Source organism: Ornithodoros turicata, unplaced genomic scaffold (assembly GCF_037126465.1).
Source record: "Ornithodoros turicata isolate Travis unplaced genomic scaffold, ASM3712646v1 ctg00001285.1, whole genome shotgun sequence".
In the NCBI taxonomy this organism is placed as follows: domain Eukaryota; kingdom Metazoa; phylum Arthropoda; class Arachnida; order Ixodida; family Argasidae; genus Ornithodoros; species Ornithodoros turicata.
The window spans coordinates 56,460-84,002 of record NW_026999534.1 but is presented as its reverse complement, the minus strand read 5'-3'; the positions used below and the strand labels follow the sequence as shown (position 1 = coordinate 84,002).

General features: G+C 47.2%; 1 long non-coding RNA gene across 1 annotated transcript; it reads right to left on the bottom strand.

Annotated features, from left to right (window-relative positions):
- Nucleotides 1-997: 997 nt before the first annotated feature.
- LOC135376769 (uncharacterized) lies at nucleotides 998-22,161 on the bottom strand. The gene is made up of 3 exons (XR_010417838.1): nucleotides 22,092-22,161; nucleotides 15,948-16,148; nucleotides 998-1,014 (listed from the first exon to the last, which is right to left on the bottom strand). It is a non-coding gene; the product is annotated as an uncharacterized LOC135376769 (long non-coding RNA).
- Between the last annotated feature and the right edge of the window lie 5,382 nt (nucleotides 22,162-27,543).

Sequence of the window (27,543 nt, the reverse complement as noted above, 5' to 3'; positions counted from 1 at the left end):
GTCACACACAATGGTTCATGCACATAATATTGCGACAGTGTTTCATGCATCCCTCATGAAAAATGTTTTTATTGTCATACTGTGTCACATGATATTTGTATGTGTTACGCCATTTTGTCTCAGTATTCGAGCAACATCCTACTCGTTGGTTCTGTGAGCAAACTGTGAGTCTGTGTGTTCTGAAAAGTTACTCCACAAGGGAGCCCACTGGGAGCTCCAGGAGCCACATGACCTATGACCGTGATCTTTTCCCCCGCTTGCTGCCTTCCACAATTTACGTCCACCTGAAATTAAAAAAAAAGTATATAAGATGCTGAACAAAACGACATATGCTCTTGTTTGATGATGACCGCAAGACATATGCTGTCAAGCAGACTTTTTTTTCATATATTCAAAACATATTCAAGAATTATGGACAACAATGACAATTACATCATAATGATGCAGCTGCATAGCCAGGAAAATATTTCAGGAGGTGTTTTATGAGGCTTTACATGTGGTGGAGGAGTCCCCCTCGTCAGTGCTTTATCCAGACCCCCCCTACACCCCCCAAATGTTCAGTGACACCCCCTAACTTTTTTTGACTGTGCACCCCCTACAGGGGGTGCCCTTGCAATTCCAGCTTCAGACACGTCTGTAATGATATGTTGAGCTGTAATAACGCAACTATAGTGATGACCTCCATCCCCAATTTTTTCCAACACCCCTCTCGTGCTTGGGATTCTGGATAAACCACTGCCCCTCGTTCATTTTTGTGGGGCACTACATTAGTGCTTATGCCACTGCGCTGATGTCACAATGTTATAAGCGTGTGTCACTCTGGGCATTCGGAATTCCTCTAAGCTACAATATGTAAATTCAGAATCAGCATATCCGAAGGGTAAGCATCAGATGTTACCTGCAGGCTTCATGCTGAAACGCGTGTGCGCAAACCACTTCCGCCGTGGAGGGCGACGTCGTTAGTGTAATCATACACGCAGGACAATTGCGGGCATATGGAGTAGTGGCAGCAACCTGAAAACGATACATTTTCGCGTTATATATGAGTAATCAAAAATATACCTTCCCACGTGTTTCGTTTTGTCGTTTGTAAGGAGCGCTAGTAAGGGAACAGCACTTGGTTGGTCACATGCAAGGCGCAACGCGAGAGGTGCCGATATTCCGATCATACGATCAAAAATTAAAAGTCTAGAACCATGCACACTTCCCATGCAACTACTTCCCCAGCATCTTGAGACACGACACGCATGTATTCAGTGTCACAGTGTAATGTGAAATGATACGCAGGAATCAAAAAGATGCCAACATGCCTGTAATCCATTGTCTCATAACTTCGCTTCGTTTCTGGCAGCTACCATGAAGTGCAATGCACTATTTACAAGTTTTGTTTCGCCATGCTGCACATTTCGCAAGCGTCACGCAATCCCACGTGACCTCTTTTTGATCAGTGAAAATAACTCGCGCCATGGACATGTATGTTCATGCACAATTACTGCATGAATGTGAATTCGTGCACTACTTTTATAAGAAACGAGAAAAGGAAAGTCATGCATGCATCATTTCATGAATTGTAATGTATCACTGTTTCATATTCACATGTTTCCATTATGTGAATGAACTATAATGCAACTAAATTCATCTCATGGTCCTGCATTGTGTTTACCTGGAAGTCACATTCTTAAGGTTTGTCATTTTTTGTCTTGATGAAGATTTATGATAGCCTTGTATGAAATAACGGATACATATCAACATGTATGCAGCTTGTGCACATTAAAACCAGCCATGTTGAGTCAAATGCTTGTGTTTTTGTGTTTTTTTTATATTCTAGCCTATTCACGGTTGCTCTTTGCTTCTTGCAGGTCTACTCATTCCAGAAGCAAGAACTGTACCATCGTAAAGCGAATGGAAATAAACTGACGTCGACTGAGATAGGTGTTCCTTCTTGGCCAGTGACTGTAGGATGACTCCAAAAAACGTCACAACAAAGGCGTTGTTCAACTAGCTCTCCACAAGTAGCTAACTTCGCATAGTAGCAACATCAACACCACCTTTGGGGTGTACACATTACACAATATGCTGCATGTGCTGTGGTATGATAACATTCAGATTGTCTCACAATATGCGTATATATATATGATAAGGGCCCTAAGGGCACACTGCATGGCTTATACCCTCTGGAATCTATATCCATACCTGGCTGCAACATTGCATATCAATGCACGTTACAATACACATTTTGACTTTTGGCCGTTATGAGACATCTTCGGCGGTAAGACTACCTTCGGCCGTATTGAGACTTTGGCCGTAATGAGACACTTAGGGATTAAAGCATTATCGGCCCTATTGAGACTTTCGGCCGTACTGAGACATCGGCCGTAATGAGATACAATCGTCAAGACCAGGCATGGCATTCTCGGGCCGTTCGGAGTACAGTTACTATATAGTCTATAGTGACTGTAGTTCGGACCGTCTACGGTAATCTGATGCCAAGTGTTTTCGCCCAGAATCTTTTGGTCCCCGAGACTTGGGAATTGTCTTCGCACCCTGACATTTGGAAATGAAGTAAATTATTATTATTATATATTTTTTTACGTAATGCGGCCGTAGTCGGGTTTTGTGACAGTGGCGTCGTCACTCTTTCCCGACCAAGAAAAGAGGGATGTTCCTGGAGTGACCTGTGAGAGCCCCGTTTAACGAGGTTTTATAAGGGATTATTGGATGAGTTTGGGAGACTCGCCACGTGGTTGATCTGGAGAACTAAAGAATGTAAACGCAAGGGGGACATCAGCGGTTTTCCCGCCGGAGAAGTTTGGAAATAGCGACGGCGGCAATAGTAGCGGTATGGCTCCACGATCGGTTTGAAGTATCAAGTGCAGGTTGCTGCACAGTGCAGTTAGATTATTTTTGTGACGTGTGCAAGTGTTGCGTGCCACGATGTGATGTCGAGGAAAATGCCAAAAGGCACCATGCCGACAAGAAGACGTCCCAGGCTTCGAAGAATCTTTGGACTTCCTCACCTCTACACTGAGCTGACGAGACTAACGTAAAAATTGTTTAGTTAGGTAGCCTGTGCGGCAATTTTGTGTTTAAGGATTTGTGCAACTTGTTGTGTAGCCTTGCGATTGTGATCTTAAGAAGCAGATATCACTTTTGTGCAATTTGTCGGGTAGCCTGTGTGGCGATCCTTGTTGTGAGGAACAGAGATGTCGAGAAGCCCGTGTGGCGAGTTTGATTTTAAGTTTCTTGAGAATACAGTGTCTTTCGGTAATTTGTTGTGCAGCCTGTGTGGAATTTCAGCGATAGGTGAAGATTTGCCGAGCGTGAACGGGAGCCGTGTATTCATCGCGAGGCCACTGCTCGTAATCCTCTCCACCCGCTGAGTCCCAATCTTGATTAGCACGAAGCTCCAGACTTTACTCAGTATCGTCCCGACCGAGCCCGTGACCGGCACCTGTATGCTCTTGCTGAGCCCCAGACCGCGCCAAGAAAGCCTGGTTTAATCTCAGAAGGCAAAAGGATCGAGGATCAGACGATATTCGCTTCCAGCTCTGGATAATATAGTTGCAAATATTCGTTGGAGTTGGCGTCCTGCAGTCGTGCTGTGAGACTGTTGGTAAGGCTATCTTCGTTCCGTGCCGCGGCTCCAACGTATACATGCATTTCCTTCTGTTGCGTGTTCCATTGTTTGGGCTGCCGCATCTGCAACAAGCTGCACAAATATCCTTGATTGGAAAAATCCACACAAAAAGCCCGCGTTCTCGCGGCAAGTAGCGTTCGTTTATTTTTCCTTGTTTGTAAAGTATGTATAAAAGATATGTAAATTATGTTTGTAATTACATTAACATTATCTTCTCACTAACGTATTCATATATATTACTTCTGAAATGTTAATTATGGCCTGCCGTACAAGGATGCACATGTCGTAATTTGCCTTGAGCACGTTTTCAATTAGTGTACCACCCTTGTATTGCCTGCATGAGCTTTCAAATGAAAATAAATGATTAAGGTTATAGTAGCTTTTTGTTCGGCTTCCCCAGTGGAAAAATAGTTCCGACGCCACCGCCTCAAAACGACGTCTTCTATGACGTGCGACCAGGACAGCATGGCAGTTTTGACAAGAGCACCCGCTTGAGGGCAGTTATAACAATGGCGTGTTTGTGTCACCCCTGCGGCTGTAACTACCCTCAAGCGGGCGGTTTTGGCAAAACTGCCATCTTGTCCTGGTTGCACGTCATAGAAAACGTCATTTTGAGGACATGTGACTTTGTTTACACGTCGTTTTGCTGCTTACCGACATATTTCCGTGGTTACAAAGCCACGAGATGAACGTGTTTTGCCAGCGTAAACCATGCGGTACTGTAGCGGCGCTTTCATCCGCCAGACGAAGAACCCGACGAGACAGCAGCGTCACCCGACGCGAGCTTAACGTCCAGTGCAGCCCGCGAGTCCAGTCCAGCCTTCAGACAATAAACTGCTACCCCCAACTGCTGCGACCGCCGCCCATCCCAGCTGTTACGTTCCATGATAGCTTCGCTCGGGGACCGCGCCCCCAGTTTCGACGCACAGCTTCTTCGCGAGCTCTTCATACAGCGCCTTCCATCTCAGGTTCAAATGATTCTGGCTGCCGCATCAAGCCTGCCGCTTGCCAACCTAGTAGAACAGGCTAACAAAAACAAAGTTGTCGGCCCCGGTGTCTCTACGGTCACGCAGCCATCCCCAGATCTTTCGGCCCCCGACGTCAAAGCCCCGCCTGTGCACCACAAGACGACGTCCACGCGCGTCTGGGCACTCTTTCTGCCGACGTCTCCCGCCTGCGCGCAAGCATTGACGCCCGTCCCAATGCCCATGCAGACCGTCGACGAAAACCCCTCCATCGCCCCCGCTCAGGAAACCGCAATTCCCAATCTCGCCGACGCTCGCCTTCCCCACGCTCTGGAGATTCCACATTCACTTGGTGGTGCTGGTACCACCATCGTTTCGGCGACAGGGCCGAACGCTGTGCCCGCCCCTGCGGATGGTCGGGAAACTCCCAAGAGGAGCACTGACAGCGACCACCAGCACCCTGACTACTCCCGCAGGTCGCGTCTTCTGTGTCACAGACCGTGCCACCAAGTTACGCCTTCTGGTGGACACAGGAGCAGAAGTCAGCGTCCTACTTGCTACACCTTCTGACCGGCGTCGCCCGCCCTTATTCCACCTTACGGCGGCCAACAATACCACCATCCCAGTTTTCCGCCAGCAGATTCTCAGCCTTAACATAGGCCTACGCAGGAACTTTTCCTCGTAGCCAGTGTCGGCCAACCCATATTGGGGGCAGATTTTCTGCAGCATTTCGGCCTCACGGTTAATGTCCGGAATAAGCTACTTCTCGACACCTGCACGAAGCTTTCCGTACACGTCATGACCGGCAACCGACCTCCCTGTGCCGATACCGTCACGCTTTCTGCATTGACATCGCCGTACGCCGCAATCTTTCGAGAGTTCCTCTCACCCTTCTCTCACCCAACCACCGGTCTGGATGAGACCCGTCGCGCACGTTATTGTGCATCACATCTGTACCACTGGACCACTTGTTTTTGCTCGACCTCGACGTCTCGCCCCGGAAAAACTCAAAATCGTCCGCACGGAGTTCGAGCACATGCTCGCTATTGGTGTTGCCCGACCTTCCTCCAGCGATTGGTCATCTCCGCTGCATATGGTCCCCAAAAAGACCGGGGAGTGGCGACCTTGCGGAGATTACATTGCCCTCAACCTCGCCACAGTTCCAAACCGCTACCCCTTGCCTCGCCTGCATTTCACCGTCAACTTGCACGGCGCTACCATCTTTTCTAAAATCGACCTAATAAAAGCATACCATCAGATTCCCGTTGCCCCCGAAGACATCGAGATGACCGCCATTACCACCCCATTCGGTCTGTTTGAATTCCAACGGATGCCTTTCGGGATGCGCAACGCAGCACAGACCTTCAAGCGGTTCATTCACTCCGTCACCAGAGGCCTTCTTTTCGTCTTTGCCTATATCGACGACCTGCTTGTTGCAAGTTCTACCCCTGAGGAGCATTCCGACCACTTCCGTCAACTTTTCGCGCGACTGGCCGCTCATGGCATCGTCATCAACGGTCAGAAGTGCGAATTTGGCGTTGAGTCCACCGAATTCCTTGGTCACATGGTCCCTTCCGCCATCATCGCTCCTCTCGCAAGCGAGGTCGACGCGATTCACCAGCTTTCCGCAGCCTCAGTCTCTCCGCCAGTTGAGACGTTTCCTCGGTTTAATTAACTTTTACCGGCGATTCATCCCTCACTGTGCCACCACTTTGCGCCCACTAGAAGCTCTCCTCAGTTTTCGCGACGGATCGAAGCCCCTCCCCTGGTCAGGTGAAGCCGAAGCCGCCTTTTCGAAGATAAAGGTGGACCTCAGCGCGCAGATACAGCTGTACCATCATGGTTGAAGCATGGCGCTCCGACCGCGCTAATGGTGGATGCCTCCAACGTGGCCGTGGGCGCGGCCTTGCATCAGAAGTTTGACGACAGCTGGCGCCCTATAGCGCACTTCAGTAAGAAGTTGAAACCCGCTGAACAGAAATACAGCACGTTCAGCCGGGAGCTCCTTCCTGCTTATCTTGCAGTCAGGCAATTTCGCCGCTTTTTGGAGGGCCGAGACTTCACCGTCTTCTCGGACCACAAGCCTCTCTCCTATGCTTTTCGTTCTGCTAGTGGCCGCTACTCGCCTCGTGAGATGCGGCAGTTGTCCTACCTGGCGGCATTCTGCACGCAGATCCAGTATGTGCAGGAAAGTGCCAACGGTCCAGCCGATGCCGTCAGCCGCATCGCGCCGTTCTCTGTACGTGCCACATCCGTCTCGCCGGAAGACCTCGCATCCGCTCAACCCTCCGACCAAGAGCTCCTCCGACTCCGTGAAACACAGTCGTCTTCCCTAATGCTGGAAGACATTCCGCTGCCCGGCACGGACATCACGCTGTGCTGCGACACTTCGACCGACCGTGCAAGACCTTTCGTACTAGCAGAGCTCCGGCGCGCTATCTTCGCTTCCATTCCCCCGGCGCCCGACCTACTCAGAAACTCATCGCCGAGCGCTACGTGTAGCCATCCATGAATGCGGACATTCGAGCTTGGGTGAGGTGCTGCGTCGCTTGTCAGCGCTCAAAGATCCAGCGTCATATACCATCACCCCGCTTGGCAAGTTCGCGCCGCCCGACGACCGCTTCGGTTCTGTCCATCTTGACATACTCTTCCCATCTTGCGCGGATACCCGTACCTTCTCACCGGCCATTGACCGGTTCACGTAGCGGTGCTTCCAGCCGCCGGACGAAGAAACCGACGAGACAGCAGCGTCACCCGGCGCGAGCTTAACATTCTGGCTCGGAGCTTCTCATCCTCACGGACGTTCAGTCCAGTCCAGCCTTCGGACAAGAAACTGTTGTCCCCAACTTGGAATACCCTCTCATTCCTACAGTACTTCTTCCGCGACATGGTAGCTCATTTTTCGTTAGTTTAAGCACATCGCATTGGTTCAGTGGTTCTTAACTTGCGGTCGACATCGCATCTTTGGAAGTCAACAGTACGAGGCCCTATGTGCAAAACTGCACGTTTTACTGCAAGATTATCGGATAAAATAATTACCGTGATCCAAAGAGTCGCGCAGAAACAACTGCATTGTTTACACACGGTTTGGCCGCCGATCACGGGCGTCGCCATCTTTAAGGTCACGTGTTCCCTGACGTTTGCTGCGACATGCGACCAGGACCTGTCCAGGATTCATTGCGTTAGCCCAGCACGCTTTCGTCTACGGAGCAATACATTAGATGCCACTCCTGGTTCCCAGGGGGTCGGACTCGCTCAAAAAGGCGTGACCACAAGCGAGCTGCCATCCGTCACCAGAGCATGGAATGGCAGGTGGTTTCGTTTTTGTCATTTCCGGTTCCCGTTGGTTCGCAGAGCAGCATGAACAGATGACGGTTTACTGTGTGTATTCATCAGTATTCATCTTTGGATTATTATTGTCTTCGGAAATACATGCCAAAATTTGCTACGATGGGTGACGATTTATTGATTTAGCTCGCAAAGGATACATACGCCACTTCAACACGTCATGGCGGTAAACATCACGTTCATCTGTGTTGGTGGAAAGCAAAGGGTTGGCGGTGTCTTAGGTAATCCTAATCGACTGTACTATAGCAGTGGGACTGGTGGCTTTTAAAAGTTGGTGAGTGTGTTTAAAAGTGAAATAATGCATGGAAGTGAGAGAAGACCATATACCGAGTCTAAAAATATAATTATAAAATGATGTTGTCTGGAACCTTTTTTGATATCCATTTTATTAACACCATCTGAAGCACAGAAAGACACGGCCACGCTAAGCCTAACGGCTGCAGATGGGTAATGTAGCGAAAGGTATGAGCGTTGGGTTAGGTCAGGTAAGCGCATTTTAGTTAGGTTAGTTCGGGCTAGGTTACACAGACTGAGGGGGTCTGAAGGGCGCCCCCCCCCACCAGGCACGCACTAGGTGGGTGCGGGCATCAGACTGTGCCTGACTAAAGATGGCGGAAATCAGTCCCATTGCTATAGCATATCCATCTAATCTCATAGATAAAATATAATTCACGTTTGATATGACAACGCTTACCTTGTTATTCCGATAGCTGTACTCAATTCTGAACGTATCCCGAATGTTCGTACGTGCTATTCGCAATTACACGGCTTCCTTGCTTCCTACGCTGGACGTTGTTCCCTCCACGGACTCGTTTCCCCGTTTGTTATCCCACGTGACTGCACAAGGTTGGCAACAAACGGAGAAGCTCAGCTGTTGTTAGGGGGCAGAAATTCGTCCACTAATACGCGCTTGGCTGTCCATGACCATGGATGGCTGCGCAAGGGGCGGTCACGCTCGAGCATAGGAGAATCTCATTGACGGCGCGTCAAGTACGTTCACTACAGTCTTCCTTACGTTCATTAGTGCTAGAAAAAAGTTGCCGCTGACCTGCAACAGCCCATGACTCTCCAACTAAGAGACGATCGAGAGGGGCCGGTTGACACATATGACCACAGCAAAGAAGACAAAAATAACACAAAGAGTACCAGCGTCCAACTTTCAACTTTTAATGGTATGATAAAAGGTTGAAAGCTCGACGTTCCCTATCTTTCTGTGCTACTTTTGTCGTGTTCGCTGATGGGCCTCTAAACTTGTCCCTGCGTCTGATATTTATTCGATTAACATTACTATAGTCAGTGACAACATAAGCCAAACACTTGATCCCGCACCCCACACAAGAATCCACTGATCTCTATGTATAAAGGCTGGATAGCGGATGGGTGAGGGTATCGCGGGAAAGGGTACGACCACCGGCCGCCATATTGCGGTGCTCAAAAGAGCGATTACAGCCCATAGGAATGCATGTAAGCTGTGACAAGTTTTGCTGTTTGTGAGCGCTTCCCTTGCTGCTTCGCTAAAATTTTGCCACGGATCGCTGCAGAAATCCCTCGTGATTGAATTCCTTACGTTTTTTGTGTGAAATCGCGTCACATACATGTTATTTCCTGTCTATTTTGTACTCGTGTGAGCGCGTGTCGTTCCAATCTTGTACTTTGAACTACGATTATGTGATTTGCTGGTTTTGTGTGGTGTTGTATTTGTTGTGTTACGTTTCCTTTGTCGTCCGTCAGCGTGTTGCTTCCCGTGTTTCTCCCATTTACTTTCTGCTCGGGGGTGCGGAATGCCAGGGAATGTTTGGCACGTTTGTTTATGTAACTACCTTAATATGCTTGGGTATAAACATTATGCTTTGCACAGGAAGTTTAGATATGTCTGGTTAAGACACGAAATGCCGAACGGCACTAAAGCACTTCCAAAGGACTAGAATGATATGTGATATGAAGGCTATATGACGGTAAAAACATACCGACTAGAAATATGTGCACTGGGGAAATAAATGGCGGTAAAGACAGTTCAAAATGACTAGAGGTAGAGTGAATAAGTCATAAAAAGGCTAAGTAGCAAGGTCTTGTGGTGAAAGTTCCAACATCAAAGTATCACAAGTCCAGTTGCAACAGCAAGTTTGAAGCAGTCAAGCAGGTAAGTGGGCAGAGTGCATTACTGGTTGTTGAATATGATTAACCTTGACAATTTCTTTCGCAGCTGAGGCCTGGCTGTCACCTTCTCTGTATATTCTTTGGCAAGGTGGTACAGTCCGATACTGCTGTAGCACTGGGAAACTTCTTTGATCAGACGGATCACATTGTTTTCATTTGGGCTGCATTCAAACATGTGTTGTCGCAAGCTTAGGCAGCGAGAATAAAGAGTAGACATTCGAGGTTGAAAAATTATTTATTGTCTCTAAGTAAAGTAAACATGCTGGAATGCACCAAAGAGACATGTGGCTGGTGTGTTTGTATGTCCCACTAATACGAGTTTGTACGTTAGTCAACATGTTCATGCAATACTTTTTTCTTTATATGCTTTTGCCCGTCCTAGTATTGTCCTATCCAATATGGAGTGGCTTTTAACTGCATATGAATGCATAATTCAGGAGTGTTTTCATATATTGGACTATCTGCAGCTTTAAGGTGCTCTTCGTGCAGTACTGATTCCAATCATCAACCATCGCTTGGAACTCTTAACTAGGGAACATGATTCTAGAGGCTAGATTTTCATGCAAATACACACTTTCAACCAGAGTTCGAGGTAACTCGTTACTGTAACTAAGTTCCTTTTCTTGGTAACTATATAACTTAACTCGCAACTTTTGCGCCGTGTTTATTTCAGAGGAACCCCTTTTTCAGGTAACTTTGCCAAAGTAACTTAAGCTACGTTCCAAGTCACTAATTCGCTTTTCACTCACGTCCACTTATTTCCTTGCTTTCTTTACGGTTCCTCCACAGCATTTTATGTCATAAAACATGATGTCCAGTCAATGTAACACGTTCGAATTGTTGGACATAAACGAAAACTCAACGCAGGCAACTCAGGGTCGAACTCAGCTGCACCTGTGTAGTGTTATTTTGTGTCCAAAGTAACTTGGGAGCAACTCGTTCTTTTTTTTAAGTAACTCTGTAATGTTTCAAGCTACGTTTCGGGCTGAATAACTTAGTTGCATTTTTCACACGGTAACTTTGTCACGAGTTCCTTTTGACGGGCAACTTCTCGATCTATGCTTTCAACTCTGCATGCTTTTTGTACACTACATAAAGTAAGATACTTTTGCCCCAGTGAGTTTGTTGCGTATTTTAAATGCATGCAAGTGAATTCCTAGAGGTACATATTTTGAGCAAGATAAATGAGTTTTTCATGCATGTGTGTTCAACTAGCTTTTAGTGGATATAAATCTGGCCTCTACATATGTCGCATGCATTATTACTTTCTGGAGGTGTTCTGGGAAGTCGAACTTGTTGGGTACAGCGTCAGGCCTCAGTCGAACGGTTTGGCCCGTTCTGTCGAAGCATTTGTTTTTAAAATGTTTGCTGCAGACCAGTGATGTCGTCGACGGCGTCCAGTCCTTTCGCCTGACGTTTACCGCACACTTTGTTTAAATGTTCTGGGCGGCCGTGAGGGAACCTGCATTGAACAATTTATGCCATCAATTACGGAAGGGATGACAAGGCTAATCCAAGCAAGCAATCGTCGATACCGTGACCAACAAACTGAGCCGTAGATATCACAGCTGACAAGCGCACTTCAACGCTTGCTGAGTGCCGAGACCATACCCGTGAACTGCAGGAAGGCTATACTATCACAATGACTCTATACAGATAACGTACGGCTTAAAGTTTAACGCTTAAATCTTGAGATACGATTCACAAAGTGCCGCGCACATGCATCAACAGCAACGTTTTGTCACTCCGCTCGTGTACTAATAAATCACATTTATTTGTAAAACCATGTCACTTACTTGTGAAATGTCGTCCCCGGTGCCTTGCCAGTACGGTCAGCACACCCATAACCACAGCAGGCGGGCATGACACCACAAAAGTGCTACGCAAAGGTGCATGCACATAATGCAGCTGAGTGGCGGACGGCAATGTTTTGAGCTTCCCAAGATGGCGGCCGGCGACCGTGGTGGTGGTGGTGGTGGTGATGGTGAAAGGGCTTGCCGTTGTCGGCCTCACGTATGTGGGCAACGTCACGACTGACGCCCTGGGGAAATGTGCGTCCTGGGCCGACTTCTAGGGGAACTGTGCCGACATATGTCTGAAAGCGTCTGAGGAAAACCCAGGAAAAACCCTAGACAGCACAGCCGGCACCGGGATTCGAACCCGGGTATCTCCCAGTCTCGACGTGACTGGGTACGGTTGCACCCTCAATCCGCTATCCAGCCTATTACTATAGAGATCAGTGCAAGAATCGCTCTGCGCGCGCGCCAGTGTAGCGCGGCACGACCAGGTGTGGACTGGCGGTACAGTGCAGGGGGATAGAGACCGCGATGGGACGTCGGCACTACATCGGGAAGCGGGGGCGTCGTGCAAAGGCTGGTAGCCAATCGCTGCGAGCGGCCGTTTACATCGAACGAACATCTCAACAAACAACTTAAACGAACATCTCAACACAGACCTTCAGATTGCGATTGCGTAATCACTTTCACACGCAGCTGACGCAATTGTTAAACACAAGATGTGCCAAGTTTCCTCATGACACAGCAGATAAAGTGGATTGCTGACCGTGTGATCGAGCAACGCTATGTAACTCAAATGTATACGTTTTATATCGTTTTAAGTTCTGTGCTGTGTCATCTATATCAGAAACAGGCTACTCCAAGATCTTCTCGATGCGGCCAGGGAACACGAATGAGTTCGGCGCCCCTGGCCTATACAAGAATGAAGAAGAAGAAGAAAAAACAACAACAAAAAAGAAATAGCAGTAGACAGAAGGCTGTTGGGAAAAAGCTTTTAAAGGGGTCGCTCAGTTGCGGCATCAAGTGTGCACGTCCGGGTTTTTCTCTGTACCGCCAACTAAATTATATGTACCAACCGGCAGGTTTAGTGCTATGTCAAACACCTGTCACCGTGCCACCGGACTTCGGTAACAAACAAGTTATAAGTAGCTTGTAATTATAAGTCGGTACATTTGGTAACTACGATGAAACCTGACGAAACCTGAGAAATGACGATGAGACCTGAGACAGGGAATAGAAAAAATAATACGACACGTTCTCAAACTCAGCAACCCATTTAATGACACAACCTACACTCCCAATAACCTCCTGATTGGTGGGGAGGGGTGAAACAGAGGGAGCACTAACCGCCGAATTCATGAGCAAACCTCGACTCGACGCTCCTCCTCGACACCAAACAGTGGAGGAAAGTGCCGCTCCTCCACTCGAAGAGCCCATGCGTTTCATGGAGTCTGCCATCTTGTTTTCCAGTTGACCCGACCGTGGTTGAGGAGCTCAGTCGAAACTCAACCGTGGTTGTACAGTCAACCAATGTTGGCACTGCCGTGTAGCACTCTCGACCGCGGTTCAGTTCGACCGTCGTCGACTTATTTTACGACCCTCATTCGCGCTCTGCACGGTATCCCACCCAACAAACGGAATTTCCACTTTCGGGACATCTCCCAATTACCCTAAAAAAAGGGGAGGGATGCGACGAACTCTGGCGACCGTTTGAGACGAAAGGTGTACATTTCTTCTTCGACACCAAAAAGAAAAAAAAAATGAATGAAAGATTTGTTAAGCCATTTTGATCATAGCTGGAGCAGGGGTTGGTCCAGCTTCTTAATACAGTATAAAGATCACCTAGAAACAGCAGCATTGAGCAGACAGATTGAGGTTTTTTCGACAACGCGGCATACTGTATAGGCTCTGACACATTCACAAGGCCTCCCGCGGCAGTCCGAAATGTCCTAACGCCATAAAATCACATGTCGACGGCTGTAGCACAGGAGGTAGCGGAAGCCAACGATTGCACACACTTTCCTCCACCGGCAATGCATCGAAAAGGCTTCATATGGTTGTTGTCTTCATGAACAGGTACCGCATACAATATCAGAAACTCGTGGTCATCAGAGTGTTCAAATGGAGTTCGTCGCACAGTGGTAGTGTCGTCAGCACCCAGTTAAAGGCCACCGTGGCACAAAACGCAGTCGATGAACGCAGCCAAAGACCTGTCTTCCGCCATGACGCCAGCCAAACCCGAGTTGAAGAGCGTTCTCGAGGTAGCACCGATGCTACCTCGAGATTTTCGAGGAATGCGCGGGGGAATTCCTCCACTCGAGGAGCTTTTCGAGTGGAGGAATTCCCCCGCGCATTCCTCGAAAACCTCGAGGCAGCTTGGGTGATACCTCGAAAACGTTCTTCAACTCGAGTTTGTTTAGCAGGGGTCATGGCGGAAGAGAGGTTGTTCAATGCGTTCATCGACCGCTGTACGACGACGTTCCATAAGAGACTCCCTTTGGACATTTTGATGGTATACGGTACTTCTTCATGAAGACAACAGTACGAAGCCTTTCGGCTACGTTGACGCTGGAGGAAAGTGTGTGCAATCATGGGCAGCTGCCGCTACCACCTGTGTTACAGCTGCACGTCGACATGTCATTTTATGACGTTAGGACTTTTTGCACTGCCGCGGGAGACCCTGTGGACGTGCCAGAGCCACCCGACGGTGTGCCGCGTTGTGGACAAAATCCCACGCTACATCACAAGCACACTTTTCAAGACAAGGTGTAGTCAATTTTCTGTCGTGCTACTCAGCACAAAGACGGTATGTTCGAAGGATATTTTCACGGAAAAAGCGGTGCAAAAAATAACTTCGCATTTATTGGACATCTAAAAATAAATAAATATCTGATCTGACCACTGAATGCTTCTGTTTCTCCGGAATCTTTCCATTGTATCAAGCTGGGCCGACCCCTGCTCCATCTATGACCAAAACGGCTCAACAAATATTTCATTCATGTTTCTTTCTCTTCGTTTTTTCGCAGGAGTTCTGTCGGGAGATGTCCACATAGTGCGAATTCCTTTCGTTGGGTGGGATAACAGGGTCCGCGGTTTAGGCAGGACGCGAATGACCATAAAAGCCATGGACCATAAAAGTTCGTACGACATGCTTGCGTTGCCTCCCCAAGAAAGGTCTCCCCGATTCCTTCGAGCAACTCTCCGAAAGTTGCTGTCAAATATGTTTATATGTTTGCTTGTTAATAGATGCCCTCTAAGCGTTGGGCAAAAGTAGATATCCGCTAGCAAATAGCGTTCACGCTACATATTGTAACATGCACTGTGACAAACAGTGACGTCATCTTTCATATTATTTGATACGAGGTTACCATGCCATTAAGCTAATTAAGCTAGCTCCTGCCGTTGTGGTTGTAGTTGCAGGACCAGAAAACTAGAAAACCTATCTGTCTGTTTCCCTGTTCGAAACACGTGCACCATGTCAAACACTTGCAATTTTTGTTTGTATTAGTAATGCACGTTGGCCGAAATAAAGTAAAGAAATATACTTATTTTTCATCCTAAAAGTGTGTTTTAAGCACGAAAATCAACATTTCCGAGGTGTCCCGAAAGACGGCTGGGGACGAGAGCACAGCTTTATTCGAGGATGGCTTCTCGAGGAGCGCCTTGGAGCAGGAATCCCCGAAATGGGTTCATGAAACGCATGGGATCTTCGAGTGGAGGAGCGACACTTTCCTCCACTAGTTGGAGTCGAAGCGGAGCGTCGAGTCGAGGCTTGCTCATGGATTCAGCGGTTACTGAACGCAGACCGAATGAGCGAGGCCACAATGCCCGACTTTATCAGATTGGAATGGGAGCTGTTACGGGAAGTAACGGCTTGCCAAGTCATTTTCGTGGCAGTTGCTACTTTGATAAGCTAGCTGCTTGTTTAGTTACTACTACAGTTGCTCTTTAAATTAATTTTCCTATAACTTCCATATAGTAGAAGCAGTGGTTATACAATAAGCAGGAAGGAGAAGCTGCAATTCCTACTCAGGAAACACATACCACTTAGTTGTCCAACGAACGTGACAATGCCGGCTATGTCAATGGGTGAACGACGATTGCGGACGTTGTCTGGGGACATCAAGCTCGTGGTCTGGTTTCCTGCACTCGATAACGGGCTCGTGGATAGGCCACTGGAAACAGTCAGAAGGTGCAGCAGGATCGACAGGGCAACGAAGCAGCCACAGGAACAGCTCATTGTTTCTGTCGAATGAAGTTGACAGTCATCTCCAAGTATATTGATCCGTACTGAGTTAGAACAATAACAACAAATTTACTCATCATTATCTCAACAGTAAAGCTAATGCATAACCCAGGAATGGCAAGGGTTATCAAAATTGGAGATGGTAAGAAAAGCGAAATACGTCAACCAGTGCGTCATTACAGACAGGTCAGCATCCTACTAATTGTGGATACCCTATATCTTCCTTGCAGTAAGGTTCGGGTTCACATCTGTCATTTCGACCCCGATGAAGGTAAAGTTTGTGTGCAGCCGGACAGCCGAACGTAACAAAAAGGCGGGGTGCTAAGTCAACCATCGGACAAAGTTTGTTGTGCTTACAAATATATACATATATATATATATATATACTCATTGAACGAAGCGACAGCACCAGAGGACACGTGTTTCGCCGTGTTTGCGGCTCACTCAGCGAGCGATATACACCTGGGAGGGTGACCGAGCACTCCTCAATGCCACAGTGCCAGCCAGTGAATTATAAAGAGGGGGGGGAAAGCCATTAAAAAAATAGGTAAATGACGCTAGACGTGTTTGAAATTCAAACTTACAGTTAAGGTGGCTTCTATGGCTGCACGTAGAGAAACAGATACTCATTGAACGATGCGACAGCACCAGAGGACACACGTGTCCTGTCAGCATCATTTACCTATTTTTTTAATGGCTTTTCCCCCCTCTTTATAATCCACTGGCTTGCACTGTGGCATTGAGGAGTGCTCGGTCACCCTCCCAGGTGTATATCGCTCGCTGAGTGACCCCTGGTTTGCCAATCCCGAACGATGCGCAGCTACCCAGGGCCGACGAGCCGCAAACACGGCGAAACACGTGTCCTCTGGTGCTGTCGCATCGTTCAATGAGTATCTGTTTCTCTACGTGCAGCCATAGAAGCCATCTTAACTGTAAGTTTGAATTTCAAACACGTCTAGCATCATTTACCTATTTTTTGAATGGCTTTCCCCCCCTCTTTATATATATATATATATATATATAAAGAGGGGGGGATATGTCCCTACTTGAGATATAGGGGAAAAAAGACACCTGAGACTCAAGTAGGAAGTCGGGGAAAGGTATTTATTAAGCTGGCATTTAAACTAAGGGTCTGGGGAAGTCTACGTTTCGGCCGAAGCTCCGCCTTCTCACAGCCGTCGTACAATCAATGTTATTGCAACATAGAGGTGTGCACACACACACACACAAAGAAAACGCATGGATCAAAGTTCGCCGTTTGCTGAGTGAAACTATCAACGCTCATTTGCGGTATCATTACAACCCCATTGCTCACGAGCAAAAGACGCATATTGAAATGCGAATTACCATTTCGCATATCGAGCACACGAACACACAGAAAAGTATAAAGAAAAGCTCATAAATAAAGCTCAAGGTTTAAAGCACGGACCTATTTCTCATAAACGCGTTTACGGCTCGCGCCACACTGTCCGTTCAACCAGGGTTACCAGACCCCAAAGCCCTGGCCCGCCCAGTGAAAGCCAGAAAGTCGCCAAAAAATAGCCAACTCGGATAATTTGAATATAGCCAAAATAGCCAAACACCTTACAGACAATTTATTGGTGTATTTATATTAGGTGCGGTCGCAGGTCAGTCTTCCATGCCTTGCAGAAAGCAGAGCTCGATTACAGCGCCCTAGAAGATTGTAGTGGAAAATGCGACGATCCCTCTGTGAGGCTCTTGAGGCGGATGCCGCTGGGGGGCGCTAGCGTAGACACTCCGAGCAGAAACTGACGCCGGCGTACCGGGTCATCGCACTAGGATTGTTATTTGTGTGTGCGGTGTCTCTTTGTGAATTATTTCTTGTTACTTTTTTCAAAAACGTTTACTACACGCCATAGTCTACCGGCATATGCCACATAAAACAGGAAGCACACGCAATGAGGGAGGCAGGTTTATGCTTTCAGTTATGGAATGATCGCAGGCTATGACGCTGTAAAGTTTGCTTATAACGTCCACACAGTATGAATATAAAAAACACAATAAAACTGCAAATTAATGAAACACTGGATACACATAATGTAAAGAACAAAATTAATTACTGGCAGGTAAAAATGACAAGTTATGTGCAGCGACTGAGCTTCAGATATTTTGCACAGTCATGCTTTCATGGTGAAGTTCCTGCGTACTGAAGCAGCTCGTAAACACGTTTTCCAAATTTCCCACGAACCAAAGCATAAAGCTTGATGGATACAACAGGCCCCCCTTATATTTCAGCTGAGCTGCCTGCAGGTTCTGTACATCATTCTTGTTACTAAGCAACAACGACAACAACAACAGATATATTCTGATGATGAAGTGGGGAGGTTTTCCACTCTAGGAATGGAACGCTACCCCATAGCTAGGGGGTCTAATATGAGTAGTGACAATGATGAGCGATGACGATGAGAGATGACGCGAATGATCGGAGCGGCGATGGCGATCCTGATCGTGATGGTGGGAATGTCCGAGAGCGCTGTTGGGGTCACAATGCATCCTTTAGGCCTGTCGCCTCAAAAAAAGCCAACTACATGACGTAAGGCCGCGGTGTCCCAATGGCCGAGGATGCTCGACAAGTTGAAGGGGCGGCAGCCAAGAGTGGCAAGCTATGACTGCAGTGTACTCCTCTCGTTGATATAGGTCCGGCAGCGGAGGAGTATATGTTCTACGTTGGCAAGTACACCACACTCGTTGCACATAGGGCTAGCCTCACAACCTAGCTGGTAGCGACAGAACGGAGTGAAGGCCACATTCAGACGTAGTCTGTGGATGAGCGACTTCAGGGGACACTAAGCATCAACTTTCTACACATCTCACACTTTGATTTAGACAGGAATTTTCGAGCAAGATAGCCAGCTATATAAAAAGTCTCTGGTCGCTTCTTGATGATACGCATTCGACATGGTCTGTTGACTTTTCAATTACAAGGTCGGCACTGCTGAGATTTCCAATGAACTTGTCCATCAGAGTCTGCATTGCGCATTTATATTCCTCTATGCCATTTGTACTGAGCAGAGCATCTAACACACCAGGCTCCGCATTTCCATTTGCAACAGATTTTGCCATACTATAAAAGCTAAGGCAAGAAACAGTTATCAAAAACTGTTGTGGTGTTGGATGTGACAGCCTGAGGATTGCCTCAAAATGCCAAAAATGTTCTCAAGCGGATCTTAACTTCGTGATGTCACGATGAACTTATACCCGACGTGCCTTGTTAAGTAGTCCATCAAGGATAGCGTGCTGGCAATGGTGACCCTTAAAGGGACAATGAAATGATTTTCGAGAATTTCGAGTACTCTGCAGGAAACCGTTCTCATGATCCATCACTATCGTACACACATCGACGTATTCAGTACAACGGGGCCGCAGTTATCAGACAAAAATAGCAGGGCGTGACCGCTGGATATATGCCTTCGAAGTGGGCTTACGTCATCGCCATCCAATCCTCTCAGCCAACTGTGAACTACGAGGAGGACACACCCCGCCAGACCACGTGGGTGCATGGTTTCGGTTTGGACAACAACGACGTTGTACACCTCCCTCGTCGAAATCACTTGAAATATGGCGAAAGGCAAATTATCAGCAATGGAGGGAGAGGTTATGTGACACATACAGCGTCTATGGATCGTTCGGTACGCAGCAGCTCGTAGAATGTCACCGACGAAGGTATGTCCTGACGAAGAAGTTCAAAGAGGAAAACTTGCTCCGGTAACCATGCTGACAGTCAACGGCTATATTACATTTCTCGTAGGATTCTGTGTCAACGGTTAGTTACAATCTCGTCTCCAAGTCAAATTAAAACATATTTCATGACAAAGTATGCAAGCTTGTTGGAAAATTTTACACTTTGCTCGCAAAAGCCCGTCCGCGAAACGGCAACATGTTCTGTGTATGATGTCACGGCCAGGTCGCCTCGGAGGCGGGCCGTAGCAGCTGCCATTCACGCCTGTGGTAAATATACAGTATTTTCGCTATTTGTACGATTTTCAACTTCATATTTCACAGAGTGAATAGTTTAGTACAGCGGAACTAATTAACAATGATCGTGGGTTTGTCAAATATCTTTTCATGGTCCCTTTAAGCCCACAGCTGTTGAGCTCGACAGAAAGCCACCCGGGCAGCCAGTCTTGCAGCGGGGCGCGAAGCAATGTGTCTCTACCTTCTTTTTTTCTTCTCTATCGAGGATTAGCCCACTCAAATACCCGCAAAATTTACAGGAAGCTTCACTATTTTCATGCGTCACAGATTGTCTTCTTTCGGAGTCACCAAAGCATCACGCAAACCACGCAAACACAGCAAAAACGCTGCAGCGGTCATAGGCGCTTCGCAGTTTCTCCCCGGGAATTCGACAGCAGCGGCCATCCGCTCGTCCTTCCTTCAGCTATCGGGCTGAAACCGGTTCCACTCTTTCCACTACAGTCTTCTAGGGCACTGTAGCTCGATGTTGCTAAGGCGGCAAGCCATCCTGCAGGAATATCGAGAGGGACGCCCCTGTAGCGAAGGCAAAATCGGCTGCAGGTCTCAAAAGCCCATACGTAACATAGCAAAACCACTGTGGCATATCAGAATAGTATCAGTTTAATTTACCGTTAGAGTCTGCATCTTCCTCCCATTCCTTTCTGTATCGCCGTGGGTACTTTCCGCACTTCCCCATTACGAATTGGCCACTTGCCGGTGTCCGAAACGTGAGTACCAAGAAAAAAAAGAGGGCAGCTGTCCACACGCCTCAGTACATCTTCCAGAAAGAGCGAGGGGCTGCTCCGGGCTTTCGAAGTTATTGGCCACACACCGTACACTGGTCGTAACGTGTATTTGATCCTTTGAGTTCGTTGCCTTTCTGGTACGGCCTTCTTTGTGCAACTTTTAATCGTCGTCGCGGAATATAACTTGGTCGGGACCCTTTCTTTCTGTATCTCTCTACGAATTGTGGTCTTCAGCAGAGAGCAGCTTTGTGGAAACAGAAAAATGCAAACTATGCCGGGAAAGTATTGAAATAGCCCAAAAATAGGCAAGCTTGAAAATTTCCCGCCAGACGAAACGAAAAGTAGCCAAATCTGGCACCCCTGCGTTCGACCCTTTGCAATGATCCTTCGCGCTTTTATCGTTTCGTTGCTTGACGTCAGCGCCATCTTACGGGCACATACCGAATTATAAATGCCAAGTACAATTACGGTGCCACTCAAACATTGCCATCTTGCACACCTGTACGTCAAGAAAAATGACAAACAGCAAAAAAGGAAATTACGAGCTTGCTTTTCCGTACATTTTCCACGAAATTCAGTTTTACGCCGGTAGTTTTCTATTTCCGACACCAAAGAACCGAAGCAACAAGGCAGGCGGGCAGATCACAGGTGTGACCTTTGGATTCTCAGGAGAAAATAGCGATAAGGCGGGTCGCATTTCAAGATAATACGTGGGGCAAATGGTTGATAGAAGTGTGTCAACCACTTTTAATATTCACGCCTTTTTCGATTGCCCACGAATGACAGAAGAAATTTAAAGTAATCGAGGTAGATTACTTTGACCAGGATAGGGCCCCAAGTTAACAAACCAAGAAGAGGCAAAATGAAAGTTGGCCGTGACGTCACTGATTTGAGCGGTCGATCCGACGGCAAACCAAAAAATTGATTTCCCCGTAAATACAGGGTATTTGACCAATCTATTTTGGAGGTACATTCAGTAGGCACCACCCTTTGTGCCTGCTCGCTTTTGTTGTGATCTGTGAGAATTTTCCCTGGAGGTGACCTTTAAGACGCACGACGCTACGAAACTCAACGGGGATGACGGCAAGGAAGTTACTGCTAAACAAGTCCAGTCATACGGCGAAAATGCTTAAGACGAGCGCAGAGCTAGGTAAAAAGTAAAAACGCACCAAGACCAGACACATCGGGAACGAGGCCTAACCGCGACGGTAAATCACTCACCTTTCCTCCACGGTGACGGTGCGTATGCATCCGTCGACAGCCAGGATTCAACTGGACTGACCTGGGCTGCGTTCCTGGCAGCACGTGAGCACCGTGGCCGTAGCCCCGCAGCATCTTCCGCCGGAAGCTCCCGTTTACGCAAACCGGCTGCAACGCAACGTACGTGCCAGTTCGTAAAGCGTCACCATTATTGAGGGGAAAGACACGACGTTCGACATTCTACTGCCAAGGGCGGCGCGAATATGGAAAAGGTCCATTGCACGCTAGTTGCAACCGCATGCACACCGTGCACACGCATACATGGGATGATGATGGGACCCGTCCGCTGCCGGTACATTGCTTTTCCAGAAGTTCGTTCGATCTACCGGTACCGTACACGAACTGGACAAAAGCGCTTGTTACAGAAAACTAGAGCTGCGTACAGTATATGGTTGCGCATCGAAAATGACATCCTACAGTAATTACTTATCACAGTTGCGTCTGCGTCTACGTGCCCATCATGACCGTCGCACTCCGATTCGCAAGCTTCACGCTAGACGGAACGCGACGGTTCATGCTGCTGTGACATCATTCAGACCGCATATCCCCAAATTCATAGTCGACCAGACGGCACCCAAAGTGCCTCCATCGACGTTGCCATCGCCGCCTGTCACTGTCTCCATCCCCGGCCTCAAGAACAACAAGAAGAACTATCCTGATTTTATTCTTAGGCAATTTACCCTTGACTTCATCGAGGCTCAATACCGCAACAGTACCGCTGTATACACGGATGGATCGTCGACCAGGGACACTTCATCTTCAGCTTTTGCCATTCCATCAGAGTCTGTTACACGTGGGTGTCGTCTATCTCACCGTACCTCATCGACATCCGCTGAACTTTATGCTATCTTCTTATTCTTGACATATGCGGAAGACTGTGAACCGCGGCACTGGGTAATTTACACAGACTCCAAAGCAGCTCTCCTGTGCATTAAAAACATGGGCAACCGCGGTTCCCTTGCCTCAGTGGTGATAGACATCCTGTGCGCCCTGAAGTCCCTACAAGATCGCTCCCACTACGTAGCCTTTCAGTGGGTTCCAGGGCATTGCGGAATAACTGGGAACCACGAGGCCGACGCTGCCGCTGCGCACCAACAACGACCTTCTATGCCCATTAAGCTCTCGAGAGGAGACAGAAGATCCCTCCTCAGGCATTTGTCTGATTCTTGGTCTACCCTACAGTGGCAACACGACATTCCAACTATGTCCTCTTTGGGAAATGTAGACCCAACGCTGTCATACCCGCTGCCTGCAAAGCTTCCTTGTCCTCTGAAGTCACTCATCCACAGGCTACGTCTGAATGTGGCCTTTACTCCGTCCTATCGATACCAGCTAGGCTGTGAGGCTAGCCCTATGTGCAACGAGTGTGGCGTACTTGCCAACGTTGAGCACATACTCCTCCGCTGCCGGACCTATGTCAACGAGAGGCGTACACTGCAGTCACAGCTTGCCACCCTTGGCTGCCGCCCCTTCAACTTGTCGACCATCCTCGGCCCTTGGGACACCGCGACCGACTCCAGGGCGGCCTTACGTCACGTGGTTGACTTCTTTGAGGCGACAGGTCTAAAGGAGTCATTATGACCCCAGCAGCGCCCTCGGACATTCCCACCATCACGATAACGTCCAGCATCGTCATCGCCACTTCGATCATTCCCGTCATCTCTCATCATCATCACTCATCATTGTCACCACTCATATTAGACCCCTAGCTATGGGGTAGCGTTCCACTCCTAGAGTGTGGAAAAACTCCCCACTTCATCATCACAATATATATGTTGTTGTTGTTATCACAGTTGCGCGATGGCATTCACACGAGCAACCTGATGGGTGCCAACTGCCAAGGGCACTTGAACAAACCCAGACGTCCATCGGCCAAACTTTTTCTCAAGTGAGAGTATCCAAATGGCACTGAAAGCGTCGCAACATTACATAAGGACTAGCATGAACCATGAGTTAGTTGGAACTGCAGACTGTGGTGACTAGATTAAGTATTGCTCATGTACTGTCATGGGAAGAGCCAGGATATTTTGAGCGACGGTTGTGAAGTGTACTTACCTGACACTTTACCGCCAAAAATCTACAGCGAACAACGGAAAGGTCATAAAAAAGAAAGTACTCCAAGTATAATATAGAAATATCAGGAACATAAGTATAGTAAAGACTCCCTAAATTTGGAGACAGATTCACGTGAGTTGCAGTACTTGAGACCTCGTTAGGACACTTCACATCTCTACCTGCAATTCAGCACTTCGCCAGCTTGTTCTTGCATACCATTAATTCGGCACACTCAAATATTCCACATTTGTCTCTATAAAAGCGCTTCATCTGTCCGCGTTATCACGTATTGTGGCCTGTGACGAATGTCGCTGCTTTCTTTTCCTTTTTTTTCTTATTGATAAAGCAAAGCTTTCTGCGCGCGCGAATGAACCACCCACGATTGAAGTGCTCCGTTGTTTCATGATGTATCACTATTTCTTTTTTTTCTTCTTAGAATCTTGAGAACGAATAATGCTTGATCACGTTCGGCTATTTTTTCTGATTGGATATCTCCCGAATATGACTTAACTTCAGTGAACTCGGCACGCTCTTCATATTGGTGGGGTAAAAAAGTGACACTTACTTGAGAAATTTCCGAGTTCAGTTCGCAAATATTTACATAATTAAACTTAGCATACATGACATTCACACCAGCAGTTGGCTAAAAAAAATAAGAACAAATGCCGTGGACCGCATGGTTCTAGGCGGCGTAGTTTTTATTATTATTATTATTATTATTATTATTATTCAATGACACGTTTTCTGGGACACCCTGTATATTCCACCACCACGTTCTCCCTCTCTCTCTATGTGTGTGTGTCAAAGCTCATTTCCTTACTCACGATAAACAAGGGGTCTATGACATTTCAGTGTACGGACATTTCGGTGCACGGACATTCCGGTGCACGGACATTTCGGTGCAAAGCGGACAATCGCTCACCAAAAACTGCTGTGGCCGGACAACTGCTCACCGCCTGTTTCATCACACTTATATTGTGACTTTATTTCGCGTTTATGGCGCTTGATTTTTTTATGTTACCTGAACTTCTTTTTTAGCTGTGTAAGTTGCTCCAAATAGATCTAGGAATCCACCAGTGAAGAGGGTGAGGCGAGAGGTCGTCCACTTGAATGCACACCTAAAGCGTCTTTGTCAGGACCTGTGTCCATGGGGCGTTCCTAGAGGTTCCCTGTTCCAAGGGGGGGGGCAGCAAAGTGCTTCCAGGGGGGCAAAGTGTGCAACCACCTCATCTCCTCCTCTGTGGAGACGGACGCTGCGGACTGTGCGGGTGTTCATAGGTTCATATTATGATGACTCTGAGAAAAAAATCATGAGTGCGCAGTTCTACAAAGTGACCTTGTCCCCCTTTCGGTACGCTCATGCCTGCGTCACCAGGATCTTTCAAGACACGAGACGGAACAGATTTAAAATCACATCATTATTTAACCACTAAAATTAACGAATTTTCTATATCTGTCCAACTCGGTTTAGCGAACGAAAGCCACAGTTTAGCGGCCGTTAGGCTAAGTAGGGCGGAGACTACTGAACAGCACGGTGGTTAGTTTATTATTAGGTTGGTCCAAGTTCAGTGCTTGCACCGCTATGTCCAGGTTAGTCTAAGTTCGCTGTTGGCAGTTTGAGCAAGTATTTTCGGGAACCCAAATTCACGTTCGCGAAGCAAGGAAAACCAAGGACAACCAACGACAGCGACGGGGGAGGGGGATTTATTTATTAGACGAAAAGAAAAAAAAAAAAGAAACTGGCTAAAGGTCAGCCAAACGGGACTTTGGCTTGCTATTCCGGAAGCACATAAATAAATATATAAATAAGATTAAGAAAGAAGAGATAAATGAAACGGACGCGACGGAACAGCACGTTAGTTAGTTGGTTATGAGGTTAGTAAAAGTTCGGTGTTTGCATTTTCCTGTTCAGGTTAGTCTAAGTGGGCTTTGGCAGTTTCCGCACAGAAATATCCAGATAAGATTGATTTACAGTAATTTATTTTTCAACGGGGACTTCGATCACACTATTTTGAGATACGGCCAATTTTTCGATACCGGTTCCCTGGATTTTCCATCTTTCGACAATCCTTGCTAGTTGCACGTTGGATGACCCAAAACCTGTACCCGTCTGTCTTTGCATGGCGGACAAAGGGAGGCCTTCTGAGGAAGGTGAAAGCTCCGGGTCACTGGGGATTCTCCGCTGAACTAGTGTCTACGCTGAACGAAAGGTCTGGTGTAATGTGAAGTACCATGTGAAGACCAAGGAGTGTCTAAAAATATAGTACTTAAGTTTCCGGGTAATAATCAGCGCATTATGAGGGAAATCGTGCTCCGAGACCTTGTCGCGCGTCAAGTTCCTTTCATTTTATCTTGTTCATTTATACATAAAGATGGGGTTCAAGGAGTTATTCCGAAATCCTAAGCTGTTTGGAGAAGGCGTTTGATCGAGGACCGCTTGCTCGCAAGCCGTTCGATCGAAAGCCGGTTGATCGACGCCGTTTGTTCGAAAGACGTTTTTTCGAAGGGAGTTCGAAGCTCACAGCGTGTCCTTAGCACTTCTTTTTCTGTAACTTTTGACTCGAACATATGGAGCATGAGGCAATCAGTGTCCTTTCCTTTTTGTTTGTTTGTTTGTTTGTTTCTTGCTTTTTTTTTCAGTTAAAGGGGGGAGACCACTGGTTATTTGCAGACCTTTGTCATTCACGAACAGCACACTGTTAGAAAAAAAGGTATTAATAAGGTATAATAATGTGCTCTTATACCTCTTTTATACCTTCTGCTTCACATATATACCTTTGGAGGGTATAGAAGAGGTACACATTTCCTATTTATACCTCCAACCCTTCTCCAGGGTATGAAAGAGGTATAAAGGAGAGCTAACGTACCATATTTATACCTCATCACCATGCGTTCATATCCAGTACCAGCAATAGATCACCAGGCTGTGCCTTTCACGGATATACGATGAGGCTGCTTATACCTTCTGTTTTATACCTTTATGTTTTTTTATACCTTTACTTCCGCAACGTGCTGTATCACATCATCATTATTTTTTCTTGAGACGGTATCAGCTAAGTTAAACGGATATTTAACTAAGAAACATACACATCAGTACACTACTATCTAAATCCACATGGTTAGTTTATGACTGCATAAAATCTTCATTGCTGGAATGTTGAATCTAGATGTCCTCACCCTTAGGGTTGCGTACCAGACGAAAGCTGCTCCACCGTTTGTCAAGTCGCCACAAGTATATCAGTATATGTTGCTCTGTAAATGTCTGTCTCACGATACATCGTGATACACACATGATGACTGCGGAGAGCGTCTTGCTCCTTGAAAATTTTCTTTAGTTTTCAACTCCACATTTTTTTTA